This window comes from Aotus nancymaae, unplaced genomic scaffold (assembly GCF_030222135.1).
Source record: "Aotus nancymaae isolate 86718 unplaced genomic scaffold, 86718_ANA_hifiasm-v0.15.2.pri h1tg000012l, whole genome shotgun sequence".
In the NCBI taxonomy this organism is placed as follows: Eukaryota; Metazoa; Chordata; class Mammalia; order Primates; family Aotidae; genus Aotus; species Aotus nancymaae.
In genome coordinates this window covers 27175522-27183528 of record NW_026988423.1, presented here as the reverse complement: position 1 = coordinate 27183528, position 8007 = coordinate 27175522, and positions in this window count along the sequence as shown.

The following is an 8007-nucleotide window of genomic DNA, read 5'->3' as shown; positions in this document are numbered from 1 at the left end:
GGAAGTGGAGGTTGCGGTGAGCCAAAATCACACCATTGCACTCCAGCCTGGGTGACAGTGAAACTCCAAAAAAAAAGGAAAGAAGAAAGAAAGAGAGAGAGAGAGAAAGAAAGAAAAAGAAAGAAAGAAAGAAAGAAAGAAGGAAAGAAAGAAGGAAAGAAAGAAAAAGAAAGAAAGAAAGAAAACAAACAAAACACATCTCTGTGTGACAAGAGGCACAGGTCTTTCAGTTTCTTGGCTGCGACTTTTACATTAGTCATTGCCTTCCCACCAGACTGTGTATGGGTGCTCCTGGGGCTGAGTGTCCAAGATGAGCCTGGACGGAGCCTCCAGACCACTCCTAAGAGCTTCCTCAGGGCCTGCTCTCTGCCCCTCTGTTAGCAGCTCCTGTTAAGGGAAACTAAGAGAGGGGAAGAAAAGCAAGCCCCAGTCTACCTCTTAGCTAGAGGCTTTAATTGAATAACTGGGGACTGAGACTGCTCTTGGCGTTCGATTGTCTGTGCCGCTTCAGCCCACCTAAAACGTCACGCTCTCATTCCTCTTTGGTAATAGTGTTTACGTAATTCTTTATAATTTCCCAGCACTTGCAGGCATAATACTTTGTTTAATTATTATTCACCCAAGAAAACAAAACAACATGGGAAAGTTGCTTCCAATACATTTTTCTTTGGAAGAACAACAAATAATTGAGGCTCAGAAAAATTATGTGACTTACCCATGATAATAGAGTGATGAAAGATGGTAAATCAGTGTTTAAATGCAGGTTTTCTAAAAATCAAAGCTATACGTTTAATGTTCTTTCTTTCTTGGGCAGGGTCTAGAAATGTCTTACGACTCTTAAGAGGCAAGGGCAAGTTCCTTAAAGCAATGAAGACGAATCTTTCAGGTGAGGCCAAGTGAAGGTTTAACTCACTCCCTCAGCCTCTGAAAGGCATCTAAAATAGAAATTCTCTCAGGATGAAGGTTGAACTGTCCTCTGGAGTCATACTATATTGCTAATAACCTTCATCATGTCTTAGTTCCTGAGATGCCTGGGATGAGGAACAGTGACCTGGAAATTTATTGATTGAAAATTGCATCTAAAAATTGAAGTGGGCCAGGCCTGGTGGCTCATGCCTGTAATCCCAGCACTTTGGGAGGCTGAGGTGGCCAGATGGCTTGAGGTCAGGAGTTTGAGATCAGCCTGGCCAACATGGTGAAACCCTGTCTCTATCAAAAATACAAAAATTAGCTGGCCATGGTTGTGAGGGCCTGTAATCCCAGCTACTTGGGAGGCTGAGGCAGAAGAACGTCTTGAACCCAGGAGACAAAGGTTACAGTGAGCCAAGATCGCACCACTGCACTCCAACCTGGGCCACAGAGTGAGACCCTGTCTCAAAAATAACATATACACACACACACACACACACACACACAAATATATATACACAGATATATGTATGTGTATATATATATATGAAAGCAGGTCAGGTGCGGTGGCTCACTCCTGTAATCCCAGCACTTTGGGAGGCCGAGGCTGGTGGATCATTTGAGGTCAGGAGTTTGAGACCAACCTGGCCAACATGGTGAAATCCTGTCTCTACTAAAAATATGAAAAATTAGTTGCGATTGGTGGCATGCACCTGTAATTCCAGCTACTTGGGAGGCTGAGGCAGGAGAATCACTTGAATTTGGAACGCGGAAGTTGCAATGAGATGAGATTGAGCCACTGGACTCCAAACTGGGTGACGGAGCAAGACTCTGTCTCAGACAAACAATGTAAATAAAATAAAATAAAAATAAAAGTTGCAGTGGACCGGGTATGGTGGCTCGTGCCTATAGTCACAGCCCTTTGGGAAGCTGAAGTGGCTGGATTGCTTGAACCTTGATATGCTTCTTTTTTTCCTTTTTTTTTTTTGAGACAGAGTTTCGCTCTTGTTGCCCAGACTGGAGTGCAGTGGCATGATCTTGGCTCACTTCAACCTCCGCCTCCGGGGTTCAGGTGATTCTCCTGCCTCAGCCTCTAGAGTAGCTGGGATTACAGGCAAGCACCACCATACCTGGCTAATTTTGTATTTTTAGTAGAGACAGGGTTTCTCCATTTTGATCAGGCTGGTCTCAAACTCCCGACCTCAGGTGATCAGCCCGCCTCAACCTCCCAAAGTGCTGGGATTACAGGCATAAGCCATCGCCCAGCCTTGGAGTGTTCTATACCGAGGAAAACCGGGGACAGTTGCCAAATGCAAGGCTTTAATCTTGATTGGTTCTTGGATCCCCAAAAAATCAGCTACGAAAGACATTTTTGGGACAGTTTGGGAAATTTGAATGTGGACACAGGGTTGGATGCTGTCTGTGTATGAATCTGGATTTTCCTAGATTTGATATTGGTGTTGTGATTAGGTTCTTGCCCTTGGGAAATGCAGGCTGCAGTTTTTTGGGGTGAAATGTCATCATATCGGCAGCCTTCTGGATAATCTGGCTAAAGGGAAGTGTGTGTGTGACTAGAAAGAATGAAGTAAGGTGGATATGGCAAAACCTGCTGCTGGTGAATCTAGGTGAGAAAATATATGAGTATTTATTGTATTATTCTTTTTTGTGTGTATTCTTTCAAATGTTCTGGGTGTTTGAAAATGTTCAATTTTTTAAAAAATTAAGTAATTGTGCCTGGGCCTGGTGGCTCATATTTGTAAGCCCAGCACTTTGGGAGACTGTGGCGGGTGAGATTGCTTGAGTCAAAGAATTTGAGACCAACCAGGGCAACATGGCAAGACCCTGTCTCTTCAAAACATACAAAAAATTAGCCAGGCGTGGTGGTGCCTGTCTGTAATCCTAGCAGTTGGAGAGGCTGAGGTGGGAGAATTGCTTTAGAGTGGGAGATGAAGATTGCAGCCAGCTGAGATCGTGACACTGCACTCCAGCCTGGGCAACAGAGCGAGACTCTGTCTGAGGAAAAAAAAAGAAAAAAGAAAAAAACAGCAAGAAATTGTGGCCAGGTGTAGTGGCTCACACCTGTAATCCCAGCACTTTAGGAGGCTAAGGCAGAAGGATCATTCGAGCCCGGGAGTTCGAGACCAGCCTGGGCAACATTCTGAGACCCTCTTCCTCCTTCTCTCTCTCTTTCTCTCTTTCTCTCTCTCTTTTTCTCTCTCCTTCCCTCCTTCCTTCCTTCCTCCCTTCCTCCCTCCCCTTCCTTCCTCCCTCTCTTTTCTTCCTTCCTTCTCTCTCTCTCTTTCTCTCTTTCTTTCTCTCTCTCCTTCCTTCCTTCCTTCCTTCCTTCCTTCCTCTTTTTGTTTCACTCTTGTTGCCCAGGCTACAGATCTTGCCTCACTGCAACCTCCACCTCCCGGGTTCAAGCGATTTTCCTGCCTCAGCCTCCCGAGTAACTAGGATTGTAGGCACATACTACCACGCCCAGCTAATTTTGTATTTTCAACGGCATTTCACCATGTTGGTCAGGCTGGTCTCAAACGCCTGACCGCAAATGATCCTCCCACTTCAGCCTCCCAAAGTGCTGGGATTACAGGTGTGAGCCACCATGCCTGGCCTGTAAGACCCTGTTTCTATTTAAAAAATTAAACATAAAGTAAAACTAAAAAGAAATTGCAGTTAAGCCTTTCAAATGACAGAGGACCATGGGTTTCTCTCCAGTGGTGGTGGAGCCTTGCAGGAAAGATGTGTCACCTGTGCAGGGGCTGGTCTCACTCTGAGTGCCTAGCACTGGCCCCAAGGCCCCAGAGCCATCCAAGCTGCTTGGCTTCTGGTTCTTGGACTTTTCCGTCTTCACATCACCACACAGGCGTCTCACAAACCCACAGAACCAGCTGGTAATCACTGGCTAAGAGCATCAACATGGTTGGCCTTTGAAATCTAAGGAAAGTGGTTCTTCAGGATGCTCACGGTCACACAACTTTTTCTGCAAATAAAGGCTCTGGAGAGCATCTCCAGGGAAGCGCTTTTCCCTGAATGGGTCTGCCTCTCTCCCACAGTCCCCTTGTTACATACCACCCACCCCTCATTAGAGCCAGTGTTTTTAAACCTTTCTCTAGAGAAAGAGTGCCCTAGACATGTGTAATTCTATTTCTGGTCACCTCTGTTTTCAGGAATGTCACCATCTCTCACCTCCCATGACTATTCCATGCTGTTCCTCAGAGCCAATCACTTCCCCATTTAGAAAGTGGCTCCTGGTGAAGCTGCCAACAAGTGCTTCTCTGAGCAAATCTGGAAAACGTTCTGGGAAGCTGAGGGATACTTGGTCTGAGTGCTGAATGGCCACTCTGTAACGTGGTGTGAGGGTTGTGGCTTGCTCTTATCTGTTGGTCTGTTTTGAAAATAATCACTCATTCACTTGTTCAGGATGAGTAACAGTCTGTGGTGGATGAACAGTAAATCACTGATTTCACTTCCTCTGAATGTCTTCTGCACAGGGCTCTGACTGGCAGAGAGAAGCATTCCAAAGATGTTTTGAGCAAACACAGTGAGTGGAGTTAGACCAAGTGTGTAGCTTCCCAAGATGCACTGCTATGCTGGGGATGGCACGAATTTCCATGTTTGCATTTCAGTATAGTTACATGAAATATCGATCTTGTTCTTTATTTCATAATCACATCTCATATATGGACCAGTAAATTGTTATGAACAAGAGACAGTGGAAAGAGACTAAAATTAACTTATAACCGGCCAGGCACGGTGGCTTACGCCTGTAATCCTAGCACTTTGGGAAGCCAAGGCGGGTGGATCACTTGAGGTCAGGAGTTTGAGACCTGCCTGGCCAACATGGTGAAACCCCATCTCTACTAAAAATACAAAAATTAGCCAGGTGTGGTCACGTATACCTGTAGTCCTAGCTACCTGGGAGGCTGAGGCAGGAGAATGGCTTGAACCCAGGAGGCGGAGGTTGCAGTGAGCTGAGATCACGCCGCTGCACTCCAGCCTGAGCGACACAGCGAGACTCCGTCTTAAGAAAATAATAAAAAGTAAGAAAAATAAAGTTAACTTGGGCCGGGCGCAGTGGCTCACGCCTGTAATCCCAGCACTTTGGGAGGCCGAGGCGGGTGGATCACCTGAGGTCAGGAGTTAGAGACCAGCCTGACCAATACGGTGAAACCCCGCCTCTAAAAAAAATTAATTAATTAATTAATTAATTAAAAATTAAAAAAAAAGAAAAAGAAAGTTAACTTATCACCAATTGCATATCAGGTAGTTTATGTGAATTGTTTCATTTAATTCTTATAAGACCCCTGTAACTAAAGTTTTATTTTTCTCCTTTTACAGATGAGAAAAGCAAAACTCAGTTGAGATTTACCCAAACATGGTTAGTAAGTACCAGAAACTGAAATCCACACTCTTTCCACCGTGGTCTACCATCTCCCGCAATTTATAGTCAACTCTACTACTTTCTTGATACGTGATGATCAGTAGTGCTTTCATCCCCAAATACACATCTGGGCTATTTCCTTTTCCTGACCAGTTAGCACATAATTTTGGTGAAATGATCTTCAGGAAAATTTGTTCAGAAGAATAAGAACAAGCATTTTCTTTTCTTTTCTTTTGGGTTTCGCTCTTGTTACCCAGGCTGGAGTGCAATGGCGCAATCTCGGCTCACCGCAACATCCGCCTCCTGGGTTCAAGTGATTCTCCTGCCTCAGCCTCCCGAGTAGCTGGGACTACAGGCGCACGCCACCATGCCCAGCTAATTTTTGTATTTTTAGTAGAGACGGGGTTTCACCATGTTGACCAGAATGGTCTCGATCTCTTGACCTCATGATCCACCCGACTTGGCCTCCCAAAGTGCTGGGATTATAGGCGTGAGCCACCGAACCCGGCCTTAGAACAAGCATTTTCAAGCCAGATATTAATGAAGCCCATACTGCTGCTTGTCTCCATTAGTCTAAAAAATAAACTTGAAATATTCCTTTATTGTAGCCATCAGTTATATCATTGATTTAGATAATTCTCAATCATTCTGAAATCAATAGATAATAGGATGTCACCAATTTTCTTCAGATGTCGTAGGGCTGGGAGGGAGGCCAAGGCAGGTGGATCACTTAAGCCGAGTTGGAGACCAGCCTGGGCAACATGGCGAAACTCTGACTCCACCCCCCAAAAATATACAAAATTCAACCAGTCATGGTGGCACGTGTTTGTAGTCTCAGCTACTCGAGAGGCTGAAGTGAGAGGATGAAAAGGTGAAAGGATCCCTTGAGCCTGGGAGACAGAGGTTGCAGCGAAATCACACCACTGCACTCCAGCCTGGATGACAGAACCAGACCTCGCCTCAAAAACAAAACAAAAAATCTGGCACAGTATTTAAAAGTGTGGCCATTGCAATTCAATATCAGAACCTTTCTGCTTAGAGTAACACCATTACTGCTGTTTAAACCTGGAGTGTAACTTAAACTCTACAAACTTCAGTTTCTGTTTAGGTGAAGTAGAGATAAGAGGGAGACTGCCTTCATAAGGCTGTGTGATTATTAAATGATAGAGGTCAAGTCCAACACAGAACCCGGCACATAGACTACCTTGCAGACTTCAACTCAAAAAGTAAAATGATGTCAAATAATGGTAGTGATAAATGAAGAAAATAAAAGAGGTGAATGGGAAAGAGAGTGAAGGGGAAGAGGGCACCTTAGCTGGGCTGGAAGGGAAGGCTGGCAGCAGGGAGGTGATATTTAAGCTGAGATCTAAATGTTCAGCAGGAAGTAAACATACCAGATGAAAGTAACAGCGATGCCAGGCTTAGCTGGAAAAGACCTGAGTTCAAGTTCTGATTCCCCTACTCCTGACCTAGTTGACTTTAAGCAATTCTGAATCTCATATTCCTGGTTTGCAAAAAGATTTTTTAAAATGCTACATAAATACCGATCGCAATGGCTCATATCTGTAAATTCCAGCACCTTGGGAGGCCAAAGTGGGAGGACTGCTTGAAGCCAGGATTTTGAGGCCAGCCTGGGCAACAGAGCAAGACCTGGTCTCTTTATTTTATTTTTTCAGAGATGGTCTCGCTATATTGCCCAGGCTAGTCTCAAACTCCTGAGCTCAACTGATCCTCCTGTCTCTGCCTCCCAAAGTGCTGGAGTGCTGGGATCACAGGTGTGAGCTCCCACACCCAGCTGACCCTTCTCAGGTTCAGCTGTCTTTGAAAAAAAAAAAAAAGCACATTGCAGGCTGCAAAATCCTACAGACTTTGAGCTAGTGCATCCCTCCATTCATACTGAAAATAAACCATTGTATTCACTTATTCATCCAGTCATGCATACATTCCTTTATTTCCTCATTCATTATGCAGGGTTGATGAGCCTGCAACTGGATTGGCTTTGGAACAGCTCTCGTGTGTGGGGCTTTACAGTTATAACAGCAATAGTCCTGGGCAAGTGGCAGTACTGTTGCCATTTATAGATGAAGAAATTGGAAATCGCTTTTAATGACCATGGCTAAAATGACAACATCTATATTCAAGGTAATTGCCTGTCTCCATTGCCAGGTGAGAACACCTGAGGGCAAGGATGCCATCAGGGCTCCGACTGGAGATGTTTGTTTAGGTGTCTTTCATCTTATTAGCCTCTACATTGCTGAACCCCTACAAGCTCTCATGGGATGTGAAGCACACACTATGAAAATGAAAACAAGATAGACACAGGCTAGCATTCTTCCTTAAAAAACAGTGGGTGGTCTGGCAGAAGACTTTCCTATACAGTGGGGAAAAAAAAAAACAAACAAAACAACGGGCGGGCCAGGTGTGGTGGTTCATGCCTGTAATCCCAGCACTTTGGGAGGCCGAGGTGTGCAGATCACCTGAGGTCAGGAGTTCGAGACCAGCCTGGCCAACATGGAGAAACTCCATCTCTACTAAAAAATACAAAATTAGCCAGGCATGGTGGTGCATGCCTATAATCCCAGCTGCTTGGGAGGCTGAGGCAGGAGAATCACTTGAAATCGGGCAGGGGAGGTTGTGGTGAGCCGAGATTGCGCCATTGCACTCCAGCCTGGGCAACAAGAGAGAAACTCCATCTCAAAAAAAAAGGAAAAAAA